The sequence below is a fragment of the Aquila chrysaetos genome, chromosome 26 (genome assembly GCF_900496995.4).
Source record: "Aquila chrysaetos chrysaetos chromosome 26, bAquChr1.4, whole genome shotgun sequence".
Lineage (NCBI taxonomy): Eukaryota > Metazoa > Chordata > Aves > Accipitriformes > Accipitridae > Aquila > Aquila chrysaetos.
The window spans coordinates 6,649,404-6,675,287 of record NC_044029.1 but is presented as its reverse complement, the minus strand read 5'-3'; positions in this window follow the sequence as shown (position 1 = coordinate 6,675,287).

Genomic DNA, 25,884 nt, shown 5'->3' with positions numbered 1-25,884 from the left:
AAAAGTGAAATAAAATTCAGGGCATCAAGACAACTGGTATGTTAAAACCACAAGGCAATATTAGGGCATAAGGATTTGGATTACATGAATAATATCATCAAATGAAAGCTAGTTTAATGAAATATGTGTTATCTGGAAAATTATTTGATTTGTATATGTGATTAAGTGCTCCCAGGTGAATGTCCAGGTAGTTCAGGGAATGACATGCAATATTTGTGACCCTGCGAAAGGATGTTGCACAACAGATATATGTATACAAGGAAATTTAATAATTTGTTATTCACTGCTTCATGGCTAGCGCGTGAACTGAATGGATGATTATAAAAATTGCTGGCATTTGACTGTATGCTTAATGTATGGATAATAACCAGTTAAGAAGGGCATGATAAAAATGTGAAGGAAGACAGTAACCACTAGAAGAATGTGTGGCACAGTATAATGGCAATAACATAGTACTTGCCTGGGGAAGCAGGGTGTTTTAATCTTTGTATTCCAGTTGCTGCAAGAGCCAGACATCATATTTTACTGTTTGATAACCAATACCAGTGCTATGCTTGCTTTCTCTCGTACACTCTAGTTAAGAACCTCAGTATGATCAAGTCTTGTGGCTAGGCAAGCATTAACAAGTACGAGGCACTGAAGCACAATTAGAAGCAGACTCGTTGGCGGTAAATTACTAACTGTAGTTTGCAATGCCTAAAGGACAGTGGAGCTTCTTGAGCCCCAAGACTGCTCAGTGTATGAAGTACACCTGCTGTATATGAATAAAAACTACTTGCCCTTTTCTGGGACTTCTCAACAGGCAAGTCTTCCATTCTCAGCGAAGTGCTTTATTAGAAGAGTATTTTACTCTTGGTCTAGTTTCCTAAAACATTCAGTGTTGATCTAAAATATATGGATGATTATGCATCTTCATATGTAGATTTTGAAAGGGTGTAAAACTTACTACCCCATTTCAACACCAACCAATCAATGCAGTTCAAGCTGATGTTGTGTTTAACCCCACTCCTGTTATTCCTTCTATGTGTCATATCCTTTCCACATTGGAGTTGGGCCAGGAGTATTTTTGTGTTTACTTTCTAAAATGTCAGTGGCTCTTTGTAGCTATAGTCCTCTTTTAGCTGTACAAACACACCTCTTGAAGATAAAAGTTTCTCAGAGATTATAAATATTTACTTTTATAGCATAACTTCCTCCCTACCAACTAAGCTCCAAATCAAATTGACTATCAAATGGAAGACTTTTTTTAATCCAGTATAATTTACCTAAGCTGGGTGGGTGAAAGTGCCTGTGTCCAATTAAAGATTATTATCCTGTGAGCTGCCATCTACATTGTATATGACTTGACAACAGACATTTTCTTTATAAGTGCTGTCATCAGAATAGCACTCAGTGTATCAAAGGATATATCAGACATACTGATTTTTGCCAAGGAATTTTCTTGTTCTTTACCAAATATCTGCCTGAAGAAAAGCATTGGCATTCTGGTATCAAAGCCCTCCCTCCATTTTTCAGTTCCTTGATATTCACAGCTCAGGAGACCTCTGATTTGTGCAATCCCATTCAATAAATTCACAACACAGTTTCCCAAAAGCATAATTTAGATGCCTGTTTAGATTAGCTTTTCATGATTTTGTTTCTAAATTCCTATGCACTTGAATGATAGTAATCCAAACAGTTGTAAATCTTCTAGACTATTATAACCAAAACTAAGAACCTTACCAGTAGTTCAGCTTAATAAAGTATGTTGAAGAGATGCTGTTATTTTTAGGAGAGCATCATGGCTGCATCTGATATATATATTCTTGTTAAACCATCCTTTTATTCTCCGACTTAGGCAATTTGTCACAGTTGCTGAAATGGCTATAAATAGCATCTGAACAGCTAAGCAAATTAGTTAAGGTACTATATAATATATTTTTGACCCAACAAACTTAATTTGTCTAAATTATTATCTTCATTGTATTGTTTATAGCTTATCAATTGTGGTCTTTTACAAGCTGTCAGTTTGTACAGTGGTAGCATGCAGAAATATTTTGTTACATCATATAAATTCTGAGAATTCATTAAGCAGTAACAAGCCATTCATCTATGTATTTGCATACAAAGTAGGAATATAAGCACCCACCCTCTTACAGGCATGCATTTTCATGAGCTCCTAAATTCAATTTTGTATTGATATGTATGTGAACTAGTGCAATGCCTATGCAGTAATGACTAGAAACTGCCTATTTGTGCCTATTACTACTATACCTATTTAATTGCAAGAAATAGTGCACTTCTGTGAGACTTTGGTTTCACTAGTTAAGTTCTGAAAAAGCAGTCTTAAGTACCTTCCAAAAGAAATGGGAAAAACTAAAACCACAGAATTTCATTTCATCATCTGAAACCCAGACCCTAAAATGGATTAATGTGCCTTCTTCCCCACTTTCTTTCTGCCTTCTGATTTCAGTGCGTGCCATGAGTGTTTCTTTCAACGGGATTTTCACATTGAAATGTCCTTTAGCAACTGTAGCTTAAACCCTACTAATCAATCCCATCGTATCTGGAAAATAACATACAACAGCGCGGTGGGTTGACCTTGGCTGGCTGCCAGACACCCACCCAGCCACTCACCGTACTCAACAGGACAGGGGGAGAAAATAAGATGGAAAAGCCTGTGGGTCAAGGTAAAAACAGAGAGATCCCTTACCAATTATCGTCATGGGCATAACAGACTCTACTTGGGGAAAATTAATTTCATCTATTGCCAACTAAAAATAGAGTAGGAAGGTGAGAAACAAAGACAAAAAATAAAACACCTTCTGCAACCCCCTCTTTTGGCTTCATTTTTGACTCCTCTACCCAAGGAGTGCAGGGGGATGAGGAATGGGGGCTTGCACTCAGTCCGTAACAGTTCCTCTCCGCAGCTCCTTCCTCCTCACATTTTTTCCCTGCTCCAGCATGGGTCCTCCACAGGCTGCAGTCCTTCAGGATAAACCTTCTCCAGCGTGGGCTCCTCTCCACGGGCCACAGTTCGTTCAGGACGTATTCACCTGCTCTGACGTGGGGACTTCCAGAGGCTGCAGGGAGATTGCCATGGTCCTCTCCATGGAAAATCCATGGAAATCCATTTTTCCAGGGAAATCTCTGCTCCAGCACCTGGGGCGCTTCCTCCCCCTCCTTCTTCTCCGACCTTGGTGTTCGCAGGATTGCTTCTCACACATTTTTTTTCCTCCATCCTCCCTGCCTATGTGGTATTTTGTTCTTTCTTATATATGTTTTCTCAGAGGTGCCATCAGCTTGGAGGGTCTATTTTGGACCTGGCTGGACCCAGTCGCGTCTGGCACGGGGCAACCTCAGGCTCTTCGCACAGAGGCTGCCTGCTGCAGCCCTCTTGCTGCCAACACCTTCACACCTACGCCCAATGCAAACGGCACATTAAACATATTCAACCAGCTCCAATCATAAATAGGGTCACTTGGCAACTTGCAAAAAAATATTTATATGTTCAATCAGAACCGCCACTCTAATATTTAATCCTTTATTACTTTCAGAATATAATCTACACTCTATTTTCACAGATTTTAATTATGCTAAATGTTATTGAAATAAGGTTTTATTTGGTGATAATAATGCAAATGGATTTGTGTTCTCTATGGGAAATATTAAATTGCCTCAGTTAAATGTGTCTGTGATAACATTACACAGCATCCCAAAGGGACCAGAAGCAATGTAAGAAGTGATGGCTAGAAACTCGATGTGGTTGGCTTAATCTGTTTTCACTGAGACTATTATTAATTAAATGTTACTAATACTTTTGCAAGTTACAGAAATGACCTTAGGAAATTTCTGTTAATCCTCCTACACACCATGGTCTCAGCAAGAACAGTTCTATTTTTCCCTTTTAAGAAAATAAAATGGAGGACAGAATGGGAAAAAGTCTTAACCATTTTGCCTTACAAGTAATTTATATACTCATATCCAGAGTCATCCTTTCCATTTTCATTTGTATGACTGTCTCTCATTTAAATTATTCCTTTTCTATCTGATCAGAAAAATGGATGCATGGAAAGGTATGATTTGTCCTCATTGCCCCTAGGTGAAATATGTAGTTCACAGGAGCTGCTTTTCTTGTAGTATTATTAGGACTTGATTTCTGGAAACAAAAGTAGCTGCCCTGGCCATGCTTATAAATACACAATTGATTATAAAATAAATCTCTCTATTTGTTTTTCTCAATGGAAATACTTTCCAGAACAATTATTAGTTTATGTATTCATTAAATGTTCTAAATATCTTTTTTCTCTCTTTTTTTTCAGTAATTAGCTTTTGAGCATGCTCTTCTTAATGTCCTGAAGGGTCTATTACAGGACCAAAGTAGGCACTGCCTGCTTTTTCCCTTGTCACCTGAAGAAACTCAGAAGTGGCAGTTTTTGCTGTACAGCCATATTAACTATTTCATTGACACAGACTGTGATAAATAAAAAATATAAAATATCACTGCAATTGCTGTATGACTTCTCAACAGAAATTGGAAGCACTTCCCTGAAATTAGAATTGCTTTCAGTTTGCATATATGAGTGCAAGCATTCGAAAATTTCTGAGGAGAAAGCACATATTATCATATCCAAAACATGGTTTAGCCACATACATAAGTGGGGTCCCTGAATGATGTTGCAACGAATAAAGGAGCCAAAGGATTTGATGCTGGCATTTCATTCTAGGGAGACTTTGACTAGAAAAACGCACCAGGTCTTGTACTTTCAATGCTAGAGGGTGTAAAAATCAGAAGTTTCCAAGAAAATCCACATAAAATATTCAAAGGATGAGAAAACATTCCAGATGTGGAAATCCAAGCTCAATTTACAATTCTATTACAAAGAATGTTAAGGCTTGATCATGAATTCAGTAACAGGGCTTTTCAATTTATTAAGCGCAGTTACCACAGTGACTGTAGGTTAACACTAGGCAGAGAGATTCTAGAAATAATGTGTGTACCCTTCAACACCACTGTGGTCAACTGAAGAAGGGTTCAAGTGATAAAGCTTCTTCATCACTAAATTTTTTTAAATTAATGTAAAAAATCTTTAGATTTTTTTTCTAAATTCCTGTGATCTAGTTCAGTACTAAATTACTCTGAAATGTCATATGGCTATGTTGTGCAAGTTAGACTGTGACGCCCTTTTTCTGGTTTTACAGTCAATAGATCTATAGAGTTCACCTTTGAAATCTGTGCCATTTCAAACAAGATGCCTCAAAATCAGTTGATGCTGTTCTGTGCAGACAGACTGAATACCATAAGGATCTTGCAACTAGTTCAGTATCTATAGATAACTGCCTTCTCCTAAGTAAGGGGCACTGAGAATAACGGGGGCTCAGATTTCTTCAGAGAAATATGCAGTATTTTTAATATGAGGCAGAAATAATTTTAAATTAGAAAATATACAATGAAACATTTGTGTCATTAAAAGCTAATGAGAATTTATTTGCAATGGTGGTGAAACCCATACCCTGCTATTCCCAGGGATCCTGTAGTTTTCATAGGTAAGAAAAAGGTAGTAAATGTTAAGGTCTTCTGGGGCATGGAGATAACACATTTAGCACTATATCACCATAAAAGTGTCAATTGTTATTTGTTTCCTGGTTTTTTGTTTGTAGAGGCAATGGTATGACTGTATGGCTTTATTGCAAAGGAATTCAAAGCATTTCTGTTCAGAAGCAGGTAAGCTGGCCTTCTGTATGAATAGAGGTCATACAGATAGTTGAGATAAGCTTCAATTTTTGCATTCATATTGGTTATGTTATGATGAGAAGCTTATGTGAAAATTGAGTTAAAAAGATCATACTTTGCTTGCAAATAAATATGATGCACTTCAAATGCCAAAGAATGATGTGTAGGTCTTGGATATTTATAATGAGAAAAAAACATTGAAATGAAGCTGAAAGGGATAAATAATTTTTGAGGGAAACTTCTACCTAGTGTAATCATAGTAGTATCCACACTACTTGTTTACATTCATGATTCTCATGCAGAGCAGGTATATAATTTCCAGAAACTAGTGGAACCATCATTTAAGTTTGATGATTGACTAAATTATTTTTTGTGCTTTATAGGAACACAAATATATGTATATCAACTAATATTTGGATTGCTGTATACTTCCACTAATGAATTTTATGTAGTTAGTGGGAAAGTAGGTAACCTCCTTCCATATTCTTCTCTCATTTATGAAAATTCATTCGACCTGTGTATTTTTACAAAAATGAAAGATGTGTAGGTATCTGGCAATTCTTGTTGTTGGCAATTCTTGTCATTGACAATTTTTGTCTCTTCCTAATTTTTCTGAATCAAGACACAAACTGCCTGTTTGTTTTTATCTTTCACCTGTTGTGCTAAATTTCCATTTATTTGCTTTATTGCTAACAGTGAATAGTAAAACTACAGAAAATCAGACAAGTGAAAAGACTGACACTTTTGCAAAATCTGTATTTAAACCTGTAGCTAGCTCAATAGCAACACAGCTTGCAGGGACCTTCATAAGGGTGATTACATCTGAAATCTGAGTCTTAGTTTGGCCTTTCCTAACTAATAGCTCAGTTAACCCAAGTTTATCAGAGAGGACTATAACTACCTGGTTCCCAGAAGTTCAGGTATGCAGAACTAGCGGCTGCAAAGAGCTGATGGTTCTGCACAGATTTAAAATGTGTTCGTGTAAATAGGTGTTCCCGGACTCAGTATATCCAAGCTAATATGTCCAGAAAGAAGGCCACTCATCACCACAAATTAGGTCTCATGAAATAAATCAGGGTAGCTGCACTTCTCTCTAAAGCAAAATCTAGAACTGACTTTGCTGTATCCAGTATCAGCATCCATACAGAAAGCACACTGTGGCTGAACCACTTTGAAATTGTTTTCCACGTAATAAGAATAATCTTCTTAAAAACCATCTGAAATGTTTGTCAGACAGAATTATTAGTCATCTAAATATTTCCATCAGATCAGTGTTTTAGGTTATTTTTATGACTGGAACATGTACTGAAGAAGAGATGCAGATGCAGCAATGGGCAGGGGGCAATACGTGTCACCACAGTACATCTCCAGAGGTGAAATTTTATACTGCACTGGCTGGTGAGAATCTGACAAGAATAAAAGTAGAGACTAAAATGCTGAAAGCCGCTTCTTCCTTCTCCCCATCACCAGAAAGTCTTTACCTGCTGTCACATTCTGGAAACTCTTCCTTCTCAGTTTGCTGTGCCTCTTTGGTGCAGCTGAAGTTCCCCATCTTCTTTTTCTAAAAGTTTCAAAGCTTTTGTTTCCCCTGTGACATTTTGCCTGAAGGTAGCGTATTAGATTTGCGGTATGCCGAGGTTTCCTTCACATGTTTCATTATGGTTGTTGCCTTTTTCTGCAGCAGCAGCAGCCTATGTTTATAACTTAGCAGTTCGCTTTGTTTGCCCAACTCCCTTTGCATTCCTGGGACTTACAAGTCACTGCAGTATTAGTTCTTGTTGCCAGGGCACTTTGTATAACACTTGACTCTATTTTAATGTACACCTATTTTTGGAGCAGCGCAATGAACAGAGCTTCGCCTTAGTCGTTTATTTTGCTCAGACATGTATTTGGAAGATATTAGTTCTGTTAGGGTATCCACAGATGACAGATTTCTCCATTCATCGGTAGTAGACCAAATATGGCCAAGACCAGATGCTCACGGCTTAAATGTGAGCACAGAAAGCCTTATACTCTGTGTGTTCGTTTAGTCCCAGACAATCTGCATTGATAATACGTGTTCTCAGGTTCCTTTCTTTTACACTATGTTCAGTTGCTTGTCTGTGAGAGCAAGCTGGATGTAAGGTGCTACTAATAGTGAGTGGAGTACTCTAGTTTGGTGCCGTACTGTACTAGCTTTGAACTAATATGGCTAATATAGCTCATACTCACCAATATAAAATGGTATTGCTCTGAGGGGCTAGCACAAAGCTGCTAAGCCTATACGGTGCACTTGTATAACCAGTATACTAATGCTTGCCTTTGGCTGAACTGTCTGATCTCTGCTGCACATGCTATGCAGTCTCGACTGAGGATACCCCAGGCTCTTTCGAGCAGAAAGTCATGAAATCTCTGGCTTCTTTAGCATGTATTACATTAGCTGACAAATGCAGTGTCTGTGTGCAGGCAGGCTGGGCTGGAGGCTTAGAGGTTGGCTCTCCCAGCTGTGCTGTTTAAATCTGAGACAGGCATTCTCACCAGGGAAAAAAGCAACCCAATGCTGTCACCAGTTAAATGAAGAACTGTTTTCTCCCAGGAATCTTTTGTATTGCCTGTATTTGAACAAGGCTTGGCTTTAAATCTCAACCGAAGTGAGGTACCTGATCACAGAGAGCAAGGCAGTCCGTAAAAATGGGAGTTGTGAATCTTAAATGCACTGAGTGACAACAGTTACGATGATGTGAATGATGCCTTTGTGGAAAGACTGTAATTCATGTTCATTAAAAGACAAAGTAAAATTATAGGTAGGTGTGGCAGGATTGGGAAGCTAATCTGTATTTTCACACCATTATAAAATGCCTAGATTTGCTTCTTCAGATTTTATACAAATAGCACAACAAAACTCTTCAAGCATTCACCACTGTTAAGTTTAACTTAATCATACAGTCAGTAAGTCCTGCTTCACTTTCTTTCACTTACTTCTTCCTGTCTAGTCTTTTCTCCCTATTATCTCAGCTGATGCAAACCAGTATGTTAAAATACTTTTCTGAAAATGGAATACTTCTTATCAACAGCAGCCATTTACTGTGCAATTATATCCAGCTTTTCCTGTTGTTCAGCCCATAGACCCCTGTCCCTGGTAGACTTAATTCAGTGCATTTCTGCAGCTGCATAGATTGACTGTTATTAAAAGGAAATGCAAAAATCAAAGAAACTGTTTCAATACGTAAGGAACCTCTGAGGCCAGTTTTTCCCTAGAAGATCAAGGGTGGTATGGGGATGGAAAAAGGGTTGGTTCATGCAGAAGGGATGTATCCTTCTGGATTTTGTTGTACAGCAATCTATCTTATATTATCTAACTGGAAAAATAATTTTCAGGTTTAAATAATAACTTCTGGTGTCCGTATCATAGATGTGAATGAGAACATAATACCTGAACAGTAGCTCAGGAAGGCATTATCCTCAAAAAGTGACAGAGGCAAAAATATTTCTAGGCACGTGAACATGATCAGTGTTATCAAACTGTTTCCCCGACAGCCATGCAAAGCAGAGAACACGATTTTGTCTACTCAAACCCACTGTTTCATCTTGTACAACAGTGCTGGTAACGTTCACTTTCAGTGGGTGCATCTGACAATGGAATTCCATGTAGATGTGCTGAAAGGCATCTCTAAACCTACGGAAGGGCAACATTGCTTTGCACAGTTATTTTCTTAAATGAAACATAATTGTTAGCACGAAGCCTTCTAACAGTTTTGGAATGTATATTGTCACTACATATCTCTCTAGGGAGAGATGGGAAGATGTGCAATACCACAAAAATAATAACCATGAAAACAAAGAATACAGTTAACCAATGTAACTTTCAAATAGATTTATGTTTTGAACAGATTTTATTTGGGTATCTGAGTCAATTATCCTAAATGTAGACCAAACAGTGGCATATTCTACTATTATACTCAATACTCCGACGGCACAAAGGTTTTGGCAGCAGATGCCTCATACTTTATCCATCTTTGCATGTGGTAATACACCCAGAGCATGCCATTTGCCAGTATAATGACAATTCCTGTATTCCCTCACTGCCTAGAGGAAAAGGTTTAAATACAACATTGTTTCTGGCTAAGGGGCACTCATCTAAAAAGCTTGAAACTTAAGCCTCTCGTTAGTTTCACAATAACTGGGAGATCTGGTACAGTGTGTTCCTGCAAAAGTCCTGCTTAAATCTGTGGCCAGTTTCTCCCAAGCTGTGATCAAGACAGAGAGTATGCATAACTTGTTTTATTTAAGTTCTACAGCAAGATATTAAAGGACTGAGGCAACCTGACAACTGATCATTTTAAGAAAAGGTAGTTAAAATAAAATGTGTGAAATCAGCTGGGTTCTGCAAACTCTCAGGACTTCATTCCTTTGTTAGCACCACAGCCCCAGAGACCAGTTGGTCAGAGGAGGATACTGTGAAATGTAGAAAGGAACAGACTGTTACGGTTTGCTTTCCTCCGTTCTAATGTATTTTGAGTGTTATTGGTATGGAAAGTCTGGAAACTTCAGGCAGAGCTATGATTATGAAGTTAAAAGGCAACGTACAATGAGCTACCTAGCCTTTTGTCTGTCCCTGGTGGAGCAATTTGAAATCCAAAGTAGGTCACAAGTCAATTCATTTTGTAGACTTGACCTTGTACTCAGTGGACATTTATTCCCATCACAAAACCACTGGATAATGTTATAAATACCAATTTTGAAACAGCCCTTTTGGGACAGTATCTTTATCTTGGCAACTGGTTTCTGCTGGAAAGGGACCAAAAGAATTCAGGATAGAAACTCTTCTAAAATACTATTCTTCTCTTACATCATGTTCACTTGTATATTGATAGCTTGACAGCTGGATATTCCAGTTACCTTAATTTCTTAGATATCTGAAGACATATACAGAAAATGTGAGTAGATATACAAACAGGAGATCAAGACTACCCTCTCAGCTCCACAGCTCGTTCTCAGTTTAGGCAGTCATTGTTTCATTTGCTTTGTTTCTCCTATCTTTTTTCTTTTTTTCCTTCCTATGCTATCTTCACTGCTCTACCTGTCCTGCTGCTGAGGCTCAGCAGCAGCCAGTGAATAGCCCTTCTACAGGAGTAGCATTAGAAAGGAGTCCACTATGAAGACTTCAAGCCAAAAGGAAGAAGGACCTAGAGTGAAGGATAGGATCTGGCCATTAAACTTTCTATTTATGATCAAATATGATCAAATGTGAACATTGAGATCTGGGGTTATTGCAAGGATGAACTTATTTCTTTTCCTTAACTTGTGTGGTTCTTACTGAGAAAAGAAATGTAAACCATGTGCTTTGAGCTGAATTAACTGTAACTGAAATTCTTGGCAGCTTTAAAGACAAATATAGTCATAGCTAGCACTTCATACAAACAAAGCATTTCATATTGAACTTCCTCATTTTCTTTTACATTTATTTGCTTTCCTTTCTATTTTAAGAAATCAAATGTTGTAGAGTGACACTTTGGGGTTTGGAGGGTGGTGTTCTTTTTTTTTCCATCTACAGGTGCATCTGGATTGGAAATTAAGTGTGAGGTTAGCCCCTTTAATGGGATCCCTAGAAGAGTCAACCCCTAAATCTTAAAGCTCTTCACAATTTTCCTGTTAACAAGTGCACATGAGATGCCTGGGGTGAGAAACAAATGAATTTAATTTTTCAAGTTTTCCATTGAAGCTAGAGAACTGATTTTACTTTATTCAAGACTGAGGAAACCCTCGATGCTAGGGGCTGTTGAGAAGAAACCTGGGCCTATGGAGGATCGGCAGGACTCTTCTGACTATTCTGGCAACTCAGGAGCGTGTGGACCATGAGGAGCCTTTCAGCGCTTCCACATGGGGCCTTGGGGCTCCACCAAACCTGCGCTCCAAATGTCCACCTAAGTTTCACCAAGAATCCAAATAGGGGAGGAGAGGACATCTGCCCATACCAGGAACCTCCGTGCGAAGAAAAGAATAAGGAAAGTAAGTTAAAAAAAAAAGTTAAAATAAATATTTGAATACCCAAAGCAGTTGGGTACTTTCCATCAGATGCAGGAAATCAATTCATGCATTTTAATGAAGAGAAAGAAGCCTCAGTAGACAATACTGCTCGTGTATTAATAATATACTTCATGCTTTAGCTTCAGGCCTGTAAATATTTTGCTTGACTGCTGATCCTGTTGGTTTCCACTTTTCTCACCAGCTATTTTTACCATCTATTTGTTTTAATTAAAAAATAGAATAAAGGTTGTAATTTAGCAAGTGATTTATCTTTGACAATTTAGATATCTAAAAGTTAAGCATAAAATTAGATTTACATGATTGTTCAGGCTTTCCCTATAGCTGACAGAGATAAACAGATACTTCCAAGTAGTGACTCAACCCCTTCATAACATATGTATGGGACAGGTGGAATTAATTAAACCTGATTTTTCTTTTTCTCTCTCTCTTCACTGCAGAGGGAGTCTGGATTAACTAGTGTAGGCCACTTGTCCATCTTTTAGACGGTGGAAATGAGGTAAAGTGAATCCCAATTCTGCTGCATGGCTTGAGTAATCCCCCATACAGTACAGTCCTGAGCTGGTTGATGTCTCCAGTAGTTATTGCAACCTAAATAAAAGCAATACATTTAGCAATATTTTAACTGGAACAGAGTGAGAAATGTCTGTATTTTGTCTGCTGCTGTGTAAGTATTTCACTTCAGACCACATATTAATGCTGAGAAAACTAATAAAATAACAACTCAGATTCCAATATGTTAAATTATGTTTAATATTACCCCTCCCCCCTCAAGAAAGAAATGGTGACATCTGTGATCCTAAACTGTTTAATTTTTACATATTTAGCCAATACCCACCATTTAAAAAATAATTATCTTTTATGGTGTATTTTAATATTAAATATGGAAATGGAAAGGGATTACCTCATGTAACTAAATATACTTGCAGTTAAACCCTACTTCATCCTTCTAGGAGGTTCTAGTGCTTGTTCTTAAGATAAAAATGTGTATTGTGACAAGGCAACTGCAGAACAGAGCTGTGGAAAAATGCACTAGATGACAAAAATACTTATCCACTAGGTAAATGAGCTGAAAACCTGGTTTTGGATCCCTGTCTTGGTAAAGAGAAGACAAAAATCTGTTATGACATCACTACCTGCATTTACTGCCTTTTTCTTCAAAGGGTCGTTAAATGTTTCAGATAATAATTGACCTAATCAGTTTAAGACAGTTAAGAACTGGGATCCTCTAACCAATGTCAAATTGGTAAAAAGAGGACAAACCCTAGACCACATGCAAATACAGTAGCTGCACCGGTGGCGTTCCCTCTGATGTCAGTAGGTGTAAGCTCAGCAGCGGTCAATGGCAGTCTAGCTGGTCTAACATGGTGGTTGCTGGTTGCCTTTAGGGCAAATTCCATTAGAATAATTTCTTCTGTAACACATTGCACAAGACTTGTGAAAAAAAAAAAAAGGAATATGTTTTATTGCACCATATGATATAGCTAAAAAACCAGGCAAGGCTGAAAGTGCATGGTGGATGAAATAAAAGCTTCTGGTTTTTTCTGTCTAATAAGAGATATTACTCCTGCATACCTATCAAGTAGGAATTTCTTGGCTCCTTTGCTCATTTCTAGTCTCAGACCTTAAGAATATAAATCCAGTATCATTGGTCTCTGAATTTAATAAAAAATTCATGTTTCCTTAAGACCTAACATAATGTGCAGCACAACTCTAATTGTAGCCATTAACAAGGAATAACTAGAGAACACCTGGTTGCCCTTCTAGATACTCCATTAGCATTTCTACAGTTACTAGTATTCACAGAAACATTGCAAACTTCATTGAGTTCTTTTAAAGCATCAACAAGTCATGGGCCAAAAATGAGTTTATTAAAAGATATACAGGAAAATGTAATAATACACTGAGAACAATAATAGGCTGCTATACTTCAAGGACCATTTTAGGATTTTCTCTCAAACACCAGGAGAGCCACAACTGTGGCTAGATTATTTCTGTGAAACTCCTTGGTAAACCCCACTAGATATATTGTTATATAGCAACTTGTTTATTTTGCTTTCTGTGGCTAAAGATAATTGTAATTTTGGCCAGTACTGAACAAGTTAAAGAAGAGACACAGCTGTGGCAATGAATTTCCAGATTATCTCCATGCATGAGGTCTACTGCATTGCCAGTACTAAAAGATCATAGAATCTTAGAATCACAGAATGGTTTGGGTTGGAAGGGACCTTTAAAGGTCATCCAGTTCCAACGTCCCCTGCTATGGGCAGGGACATATTCCACTAGATCAGGCCACTCAAAGCCCCATCCAACCTGACCTTGAACACTTCCAAACACAGGGAATCCACAACTTCTCTAGGCAATCTGTTCCAGTGTCTCACCACCCTCATAGCAAAAAAATTCTTCCTTCTATCCAATCTAAATCTACCCTCTTTCAGTTTAAAACCATTGCCCCTTGTCCTGTCACTATAGACCATGGTAAAAAGTGTCTCTCCATCTTTCCTATAAGCCCCCTTTATATATTGAAAGAATGCAACAGGGTCTCCCCGCAGCCTTCTCTTCTCCCGGCTGAACAACCCCAACTCTCTCAGCCTGTCTTCATAGGAGAGGTGTTCCAGCCCTCTGACCATTTTTGTGACCCTCCTCTGGACCCGCTCCAACAGGTCCATGTCTTTCTTGTACTGGAGACCCCAGAGCTGGAGGCAGTACTGCAGGGGGGGGTCTCACCAGAGCGGAGCAGAGGGGCAGAATCCCCTCCTTCGACCTGCTGGTCACGCTCCTTTTGATGCAGCCCAGGGTACGGTTGGCTTTCTGGGCTGCGAGCGCACATTGCTGACTCCTGTCCAATTTTTCAATCAACCAGTATCCCCAAGTCCTTCTCTGCAGGGCTGCTCTCAATCAGTTCATCACCCCGTCTGTACTGATATTGGGGATTGCCCCAACCCATGTGTAGGACCTTGCGCTTGGCCTTGTGGAACTTCAGGAGGTTTGCATGGGCCCACTCCTCAAGCCTGTCAAAGTCCTCCTGGATAGCATCCCTTCCCTCAAGCATATCAACTGCACCACTCAGCTTGATGTCATCCGCAAACTTGCTGACGATGCACTCAATCCCACCATCTATGTCATTAATAAAGACCTATAGTCTTTATTAATGAATATCTATAGTCTCTTGGTGAACGCAATTCTGGAGACATCATTATCAAGTTTCCCATTAAGTTACACCATGTATTAAGTTTTGCATGGAAAATCACATCAGCTTCCATACTGTTAGTGGTCGTAGTCTCATGATACCTCTGGCACGTGTGGACCAATTTTAGGCACAGACAACTTGGGGAGCTGGCTGGGACAGGAGGCTGCCAGGGACACAGCTCGTTCCTTGTCTTACATCTGAGGTAACATGTCACTGGTCAGTGGGAGAGAGCAGAAGGCAGGGTGTGATGGGACAGTGAGCTGCAGAGAAAAATCTATCAGTTTTGGCTACGACTACATTAGTGAGGCTGGGAAGGCAGAAGCAGAGCAGAAACAGAAGGATCACCTCTTCTAATGCCTACTTGTCCAGCACAGACTCAGGTTCAAGTCCTTCCCTTCAAAGTTCCCTGCCATTCAATTTTGCCTACCCTGCTGACAAGTTTTGAGACAGCTCCAGCTTTAGGTAGAGGGTGCAAGCCTGGGGGAGGTAGGATTTTAAGGGGAATGTTACCAAGAGCAGGGAGCATGGTTGCCACCTGCTGTTCACGGTAACTGAAGCATCCTAAAAAGGTCACTCTGGAGTCCTGTGAGTGGGCTGCAGAGTAGGTGATATTCTCCTCTCCGACAGGATAAGAAAAAATGTGCCAAGGCATACTGTCTGGGTTAGCTATCTAAATATTTGGAGAGCATCTGTGGAAAGTAGCAACGATAATCACAATGTGTGTACATCGAAGCAGATAAATAAATCAGAATTTTTAATGCCCATTTTGGCAGCAATTCTGAAGCTAAAAGCCTATTGTTAAAGGAGACAGGAGAAATTTGAAAAAGACAGGAAGCAACCAGAGGAAGTCTGAGAAAACTGTAATAAAAGCTACTGGGGTATTTTTTCTCCACACACTTGTATGCCAAAACTTTTATTAGGCAGTTTAATTATTGCTCAAGCAGTTCAGCTTAACTCACCTAGTTGTAGTCCTAGTTTCACTTTCTCTAGCCAGAAAGAAGCAACAAAGCATGAGAGCTGAACCTGTTTTCTTGGTTCCTCTCAAATGATTATATGCTTCTTTTCAATGGAACTATTTTTAAAACATGGTCAGTCTTGACATATATCACCTGCTGTGAATAGAGGTGCTTTAATCTGGAAAGGAGAGAGCGCAAGTCTAATACTTTGTAATGTTAACTGTTACAGCATAAATTCTACAATGATTATAGGCTCTACTGTCTCATTTACTCACTCCATTGACCTGCTTTCCCCAGCCTCCACCAAATGGCTCTGTGAAGGTTCTGCCTTTCTGGCCACAATTACTACCTGCAGCAGATGAGAATAATCCCTGGACCTCCTTCTCCTCGTCTCTGCCCAAGAACAGTTTATCAAGAAGTCCACCTTCTCCAGAAAAACTGAAACGTGCATATGTCCCACCCTTGTAGTCCTGCTCTCCTTCCTTCCCCTTTTCAAGGAGACATAACCAGTCTATGAGGAAACTATGCCCTTGTGATTTAACCTAGTTATTACTTTTAGCAGAGTTGTTTAAACACTAGAATTTAAACTTTAATCATTAAACACCAGAACTCAAAGTCTAGGATTGATGGTTGCCCAATTTGAGATAACTCAAGGAGTTTTGCATTTCAGAAAGTGCTGGATGTTCCATCTTAGGTCAAACCAACTCCTCTAAGGTAGAAGTTGCAAAGTGCTCACACCTAGGTATTTGTGAATACTTTGCTGTGAGTGGGTTGGTGCATTATACAAGCAGCCAGGGGTAAGTAAGCTTTAAATCAACTATGCTAAACGAAGGGAGGAATGCCAAAAGGGTTTTCAAATCCACTTTTCATACTGGCATCCAACATATCCTTTGGGTCTAACCACCCAATGGAACTCTAGGTCCTAGTCTAATGGGATTGTTGTAGTTTTCTGTCGGTATTTCCACCATGATTCAGCTATTTGATTAACTTTTGCTGCAAAAATTAAAAAGAAAAAAAGTTTCCTTATAAAAAAATGTAAAATAATGACTGCAGCTCTGAAAGCTGATACAGGTTTTTTTTGAGTTGAAATTAAAAATAAGTTAATTTCCTTTTTGCATCTGAAATGAAAGTTCAAGTTTATGTTTATAAAGAAAAGAACGCAGGTGCTTCGGTCATGAGATGCCAATGACAACCAAGTAATATAAACTCAAACTAAGAGAAAAATTAAAAAATGGAAATATTACAACTTAGTTATTAGTTAAGGTATCTTATTCGTAATTTCATCAGTTTAGTTCATTTCCTTAGTACTTTGGATTCAAGGTAAATATTAGTACCTCCTAAGGTAAGTATGTTGTACCAGCAGCTCTCAAACTGTGATCTCTGCAGTACCAGTATTCTGCAAAGCCAAGGCAATTACTCAGTTTATTTTAGTATACTTAATCTTAGTCATTTAAGGTACATTTAAAATGAAACAAGTCTGGTCTCCTTACTCCAGAAATAGTGTAGTATAAAGTAAGATTAATCTCCTTGCTCTAGTGTATGATACGCTACTGACCTTGGCTTCCTCTGATGAGCTGAAAACATGCAAAAAAAAGCAATAAGTACTCAGAACTCAGCAAGATGAGGATCTTTATTTCTTGCAAATCATACAGGATTTAGAACAGTTGTTCCCAATTTGCAGTCAGTGATCTGCAAAGAACACACCAGACATATGGTGTGACTTCCTTTCCTTCTAACCATTAAATCACATTAAATGACAGTAAGGAATAGAGAAAATACTTTCCCAATATTGTTTTTCCATGTAAACACATGCTGCCATTGCCATAGGGTTGTTGTTTAACTGGAGAAGGATGTGGTCTGCAAGTTGCATTCCTTTATAAGTATGATCCATTCTGCAGAAGTATTGTCAAACTCTGATGCACGTTATGCGGTGTAGCATGATAGAAAAGCTATAATGGTATTCTTAGAGCAATGAGATCAGCTGAGCACTGTTTGTGTATCGTAGCTCCCACTGATTTCACGGAGACTTTGACATTTGCAAAGAATGCAAAGTGGATAGCTAGCATGCAGGAGGATCTCTTCAATTATCTCCAATATGGAATAGTGGATGACAGTAACATTGCTTGATCCTACTGCATTTTTTTTTTTGTGGATATCTCAGTAGAGAGTCTCATTTCTTTCTTCATCACCCTACCTTTTCTAAGCTCAAAAATGTTTGAGTTTGGAAGGAGAAGCACAAGTATTGTCTGTGTTAGAATAATAGGTGGCTAGAACATTTTGTAAAGTAGAATTAAAAATGACACCACTTTCTCTGGAACCATTTAATGGACCTAACTTAATTATAAAAAAGTCTAGTTTTGTGAGAAAAGAACCCATCCACTTTAATAAGTGGACTAATAAACTGAAGATTGCTATTACTCATTGTTTATTAGTTCTGTGTACTGTGCACAGCACAATGAGTGTAAGCATGCACAGAGAGATTCTGTCAGCAAGTTTGGTATAATTCACGTGCTACAGCTACCATTTGATTGAGCACCACAGTTTTTCTTATAATCAACCTGTGATTGAGAGTATGTAGTCAGAAGGTTTTTTGAAATTCAATTTATGTTACCATCACCTGGAGATTTAGAGTATTACCTACAACAAGAACCACTTACTTAGAGTTAGGAACATGGTACCAGACTTATTCTTCTTGTCCGAGTCTGCTTAAGCAGCATGTGACTGGAAATTTTATTGAAACTGGGCTGTCCAAGGGAAGTTTTCGTGGGCATCCATGAGTAGTCAGTACTAGAAGAGCTGACTGACTTAGTTTACCCTTGCTTTAAGATGATCATAGTGGCACCTATTATGTATACCCTGGTTTAAAACTATACAAAGAGAGAGAACAAAACATGGCATAACTAAGTCAAGAATGTCTGGAAAATAAAGCAAGCAGTTCTGGAGAAAGTTATTTACTGGAAACAGCTTTGCACAACATTTTTCCAAACTTTCATTTTCATAGCAAGCTTCCTTATTTAAGTAAAGTCACTACGGTGACATATAATCAACAGGTTACAAAAGTCTGAATTTGTCTGTGCACAGACAGACATTAATGGAAAAAAATAGCCCTATACTGCCTAATAGGCAGTTTACTGAGAGCGAGAGTGGTGCAATGGTACAGTTTTCAGAAGGTTAGAAATATCTATTTGTATATTAGTGGCAGGATTATTAAATCCCACCACTTTCTGGGCAAGTTTTGGGAAACTTTTCAACTGGTCAGTTTTGTTGGTTAGATTCTATGATATCACTATTTAATACTTACTCAGCACATAAATTAATTAGATCAGGAGTTTGATTTCCTCATGTAAACACAGGAATGCCACAGGCCTACTTTTATGTGCCAAACCCCTATTTTTATGCTGATTAAGTCCATGATACATCACCTTCTAAACTCTTCAGTGGCTGCAACTGCCCAACACATGTAGTTCACAGATCTCCGTTTTCAACCGGGACCCTACACAGCTCCTCCTTGCCTACTTGCCTGAACTCATCTCCTATATTTTTTTCCCACAGCTTTGCCTTTGCAGTCTCTTTTCCTCTACGAGTTGAATTGCCTTGACTTCCCATATACCTCACCCAGCCCTTACCACCGCACCATTTCCTTCTTTCTGCTTAGACACTAACTTAAAACATTAGCTTCTGTTTTGCCCATAGCAACTGGGTTAAATGGACCAACTCGGGGTATTTCTATCTTGTACAATTGCAGTGTTGATTTTGGAAAGAGTTGAATTCCCCAGCATAATTAGCCTGAAGGCAGCCTCACATTAGTGCTACTGTAATGTCTGTGTAGAGAAATCATCCTTGTGTTGATAAATGCCTCACTCTCATTTATATGATATTTCATTCTTTTAGATTTTTTTGTTTTTTTCTTCCAAGAGCTGGTGTCATTGAAATACAAGTATCAATGAAGGAGATATCACTTTTTTACCATACATTTTGTTTGTAAGCTGAAGAACTGAGCTCTAGGAGCCTTCGTTTTCAAATGCCTCATCCATAGTAGTTTTCTACACTCACAGATAAATGTTGCACTGTTTTATAACTATTACTCCAAGTTTTTTCTGGGAAGTCATCTGAAGAAATTTTCTTTAGGTGGTCATAGGTGTTTTAGTGGGTCTAAGCATTAATATGTCCTTAAGAGGACCTTAAAAATACAAGCTAACTTGAAGGGGACTGTAAGCATGCTGAACAATTTTGAAAGTGCATGATGCATTCTCCAACGATTAATCAGCTTACCCTTCTGTAGCCTTTAGGAGAATAATAATAATAATCAGAATAATCCATTATGTCAAACTATTAAATTCCATTTCCTTAAAAAGTTTTTTTTATCTCTCATGCCAGATTCTGACTTTATTTGCACTAATGTCTCTTTGAAGAACTTCACTTGAGCCAGGAGATTTACTTTGGATTTACACCACTTGAAATTAGAAAAATGTTTACAAATGAATTGGAGACATCATATATTTTTCCTGGTTTCGGGATATAATTTAATCCATTCAGCTGTAAGCTTTTAGGTTTGTTTTGTAGGTGTGTTTTTTGGACAGAATTGGAAGTGTACGGCAATTACTTTCCTTGAAACATTGCTCTTCTGCGGATTTATTCAAACTCCAAACAATCAAATCTTAAAAAGACCTTCTTGGAGAGCATGTTTGAAACAGGCAATTTTTCTGTCTCTAAACTTAGTGGAAGCATTTGAAAATGTTCCTTTTTTGTTTTTGTTGTGCATAATTGAGATAGACTGCAAATTATGCTATTTGGTAAAATGGTTAAATGACCTTGATTTTTTTCAAGTATTTTCCACATGCAGTTTCAATAAGACTAAGGTTAAACAGCTAAATTTTTTAATGTGAAAAATTGGCACATATTATTTTTCTATTGATGTCAGTTGGACACTTTATATTACAGGATATAGGAATGCTCACAGATAGTGGTGACAGTTCAGAGCACTTTCACATCACTGCCTGTCGCATCCCGTTCAAATGATTTCTGCAGCAGAAACATGAGGGTAAGAAGGCAGAACGGTGGAGACCATCTTTTTCTGAATTTTATTCCTCGCAATCTTGGCAACTGGCTTTCTGTCCTCCCTGTGGTAACAACTAGCATTTTGGATGCTGCTTATTCACAGGTATAATTGTCATGGGACGGTTTTAAAACCAGAAAAGGGAAGGGAAAAAAAAAAAAAAAAAAGAAAAGTGCTCGGAGATGCAAAACACTTTGTGCAACATTCCCTGGAGCCATTAGTCACTCAGTGAAACAGTCTGTAACGCAGAGCAGCATTTTGTCTTGAATGAATTTAGAGTGGAAAATATAAGTTGCTTAAGAGACCACTGCTGAGTGTAATATTCCCAAAATTAAAAATCTGCCAATGAAGACGTATGAGTGCTCTGGCAAGATATAACCACAGGCAAACCTACGTGGCCGGCTGCAGACAGCCCTGCGTCCCGCACTTGCATTCCCCTGGCCAGAAGCAAGCCAGCTGTGGTAGGGAAGCCATGCAGCTTTCTTGCAGGAGGCATATTAAATCAAATGCAGTACTTTACTTTGCTAACATGACTGTACAGCTTCTGAAGCAGAGGTTTTTTTATTGTTGTTAGGTTTGGGGCTTTTTACACTTGATTTGCTGGGTGTGTAGGCAGATAAACTTGACTCTGCCTGGACATGTCCCTGTAGCATGAATGAAATGAGGCAGAAGTCCTGTGGGAAAAAAGGATGTGATCATTTAACTTAAGCCTGTATTATAATCACATGTATAAAAGGCTGAATTAATGTTTTGCAGGCAACTTTAATATTGGCATTCTCCAACTTTTTTGAAAGGATGATGTCGCAATTTTAATAAAGTTCTTTTAATATCTTGTGTGTGTGTGTGTATAAACTCACACACCTATATAACTGAATGTTCTTTTTATCTCTTTAATTGTCTAATGCTTTAAAAATGCCTGTTAAATTTTTGGCTTTGCTATGAATTTGAAGTAATGGTCCGAAGAACACCATTAATTGCGTGTTATGTAAAAAAAACTTACTTCCATCTGTCAACTTTAAATGAGATGCCTGACAATATCAGTGATTGTCCTTTGATTCTTGATTTTGGGGAAAAGATGAAAGAGGAAGGCCTGCTTTCACAACTGACTGCTAGTCATTAATTTGTAGAATTGTAACATTCCTATTCCTTCCAATGAAAATATCATATTTTCTTCCTACTGCTCCCAGTAATTATCATCACCTAGTCCAAACTCTGCTGTGTCAGTTACTGTTCCAAGATAATGGCATGGCTGAAATTGAACTTGCTACTCTGGATGATGTCATACTATTGTTACATATTATGCATCGATAATATTTGCATTATTATTTTCTACTCATTTTAATGCAGCCAGTTTACTTTCAGAACACAGAATTTAAACAGCTGCAAGCAGTGTTTTTTCTTGACATTTCAAAACATTTTTATAAGCAGTTATGATTTTTAGAGTCCCGTTAGTGCCTATCAGTACTTCAAATCATTCTCTTTGTTGTACTTCCTTTTGAACTGGCAACATGGAATTTCAAATCCCCTTTAATTTCAAATTCAATTAAAATTCAAGAATTTCAAATCTTGTTTGTTAAATCCTTTCAGAAGTCCTAGTAAGCTTCTCTGTGGTACGCAGTGCAACAGATTATGGATCAATTGCAAATTTGTCTATTCTCTTTGTTCTGTTTTGCACTGCTATTAAGTATGTAAAGTATCAGTTGCAGCATGCAACTCTAGAATATTTATTTTGGATTAAAAATTAGTAATACTAATTCCTAATATGTGCTAAACATTCATTAAAAGGTCCTAGTGAAGTTATTCTTTATGAAAGGTACCATACGAAAAAAAGCAGGAACATCTGTCCAAGAATGAGAAATAAACACAGAAGTGGAAAATAACAGTGGAATAGAATGAAGACAGAATGTTGCTTGACAGTAGTAGGCATGCAAAGTACAATGGAGTCCTGCAGAGCTTTTAAAATGACAATAAGAAGTGTAAAGCTGAAGGTATAACCAAAACATTAAAATGAGGCAAATAACAGACAAGGAAGAGGAATTCAATACCTTAAGCAATTCTCAGTATTAGCCACCTTTGTGTAGCATTACATATGTTTATTAAAGATAAGAGAAGAGCTAAACTGAACACAGCTTTACCTTTCATTATTTGATCATTTTTAATTTAATAGTCTCCCATTATAGCCCAGCCTTTCTGTGTTTTGTTCTTGCACAGCCCCATTACCAGTGCCAGATTTGCAGCAGCAGAGAGGGGTGGAAGGAAGAGCTGGGCTTGTAACCTTTCATTAGCACCGTGAGGAACAGCCATCTTAATACATACCTTTTAGAATATTCATTAGCATTATTCTAAAAATTATTATTTGGGAATATATGCAATATATTCCTTATAGTCTTCTACATACCAATGCTCTGCACACGGAGATTTTTACTTAAATTATCTGAGTTCTGAAAGAAATGTGGCATATTTTACCCTTTTTTTTTTAATTTAACCCAGAATTTTTGCTATTAGTATTTTTAACTGATTGCTTCAACACTAACATTAGTTAGCTTAACATTAACACATATCATAAATATACAGAGAATGTAACAGGAACAGTACAAAATCCAATCCTAGGACAGAAAATCCTGTGGGTTAACCCATCAAACTGTGAAGAAAAATAGTGAAAAAAGGCTCTGCACTCTAAACTAAGTAAATATGTCTTCTGTGCTTTAAGGATTGTCAACCTGGCCCCTACTGACCTGTCAAAATGTGTTAGTTTCAGCAAGAAAATATACTACTTGAAAGGTCAGGTCACAGACAATTCAGCTCAAGAATCATTAACGAGTGAACCTAAACAGTCATCAGATCCCAGCAAGTTGTCAGGGGAAAGGTTATCAGTCAAAGCACAGGAGTACACCATTGGTTTAGAGTGAAACTCTTTAACAAATGACTTTTCCATTCTAGATGTTTTCTTAATTGTGTGGCAATAATTACTCAAGGGCTCGTTAAGACTGGAAAATATGACAACAGCAATTGAAATGTACAAGCAAGAATGAGAGAAGGGCATGAAAAACTTTTTCAAAGAGACATTCCTTCCGTACTAGTAGAGCAAAGACTCATGGTTAACTCCTTAAATGAATACACCAGATTCGGCAAGGGAAATAGCTGTAAGTAAACTCATTTCTACGTCTGAGAGGTGGTGGGCATATTCTAATTCATTTCAGTAATGACATATTTCCTTCTACAGGTTTTTTTAGCTGTACCTATTTTAGATTATGTGGGTTACTTACGTGATCTCAGTAATACCTTCCATTGGCTGAGTGCAGAACTAAGATCCAGACCCAACTCAGCTAAGTTCGGGTAATTGAATTACCTATGATAGGAGTGCAGTCACTCCATGCTTCCTGGAGTCAATGGAGGTTGAGGGGTCCTGCAAGGTACATCTCCCACTACAACACCATAAATGCCTCAGTATACGTCTCTCTCTCTGTGAACTCTAAGGACTCTAGGGAAACTGGACTAATTTAGGCGTCTGAGTTAGGTGGGACATATCTTGCCTTAGGTCCCCAGTTTTGGTGCCTGAGTTGAACTGAAGTTAGATGTTTCAATTAGCCTAAATTAGTCTAGATGAGTATTTTGCACTGAAGAAACTTGTCTAAGTTATGTAGGATATTCACCTTTCTGGTAGGCTAAAAACTTAGACAAAAGAGTAATTGTATCCCTATATTAGAAGTGGGAAACTTGGTCAAAAAGACTGAAGGACTGATCAAAGACTCAGAAGAACTTCTCCCCTCTTATTCTGAGGATTTCAGTTCTTTGCCCAATGTCAGCCAAAACTGTAGATCACAGCGAGAAGTCTGAAGCATGAACTTGTAACTCTCCCACCTTGTTCTTTAAGCACAACATTAGCCTTTAAGCTGTGGAGGCCAGAGCAGAAATTCTGCAGTATCAGCTTTTTTACAGTGCTGGCAACCTTACTTTATATGTTGTGTTTGCAATGGAGTATTTTAATCATAGTGCAAGGGCTATGGCCATAATTCTTCCCATTAAGTTCTACTGTTAAATAAAAGATACAGTTGTTGCTGATGTGAATGAAAAACAGTTACTATGAAAAGCTATTACTTCATCACCGGTAATGTAAAAATAATTCTATCTTCAGTATTTATATGAACATTGTTTAAGTAGATTACTGATCATCCTTTATTGAAAATTACTTGACTTATAATTCTGATTTATATTTATACAAATGTAAAAGGAATTAAACTTCCAGCTATCTACCATGCATAGCATTGTTAGGGCTAATTTGTATATCCTGGGAACTGAGCTGTGTTAGCGGCCGCTTCAAAGCTCACTGTGCTAGACTTACGTGAACTGGAAGTCTGGTTTCCTTATCTCTGCTGTGGCGGCTTCTGCTCGTGGTTGTGGTACTAATACCTGCTGTAATCACACTAACAGCAGCTCTCTTGTCCCTGACTTTGGCTGGAACAAACCATATCATATCTTTCCAAAATAATATGTTTAGTTACAGAATCATAGAACCATAGAATGGTTTGGGTTGGAAGGGACCTTTAAAGGTCATCCAGTTCCAACCCCCTGCCATGGGCAGGGACACCTTCCACTAGACCAGGTTGCTCAAAGCCCCATCCAGCCTGGCCTTGAACACTGCCAGGGATGGGGCAGCCACAACTGCTCTGGGCAACCTCTTCCAGGGCCTCTCCATCCTCGTAGTAAAAAATTTCTTCTGTATGTCCAATCTAAATCTATCCTCTTTCAGATTAAAGCCATTACCCCTTGTCCTATCACTACATGCCCTTGTAAAAAGTCCCTCTTCAGCTTTCTTGTAAGCCCCTTTAGGTACTGGAAGGCTGCTGTAAGGTCTGCGTGGAGCCTTCTCTTCTGCAGGCTGAACAACCCCAACTCTCTCAGCCTGTCTTCATAGGAGAGGTGCTCCAGCCCTCTGATCATCTTG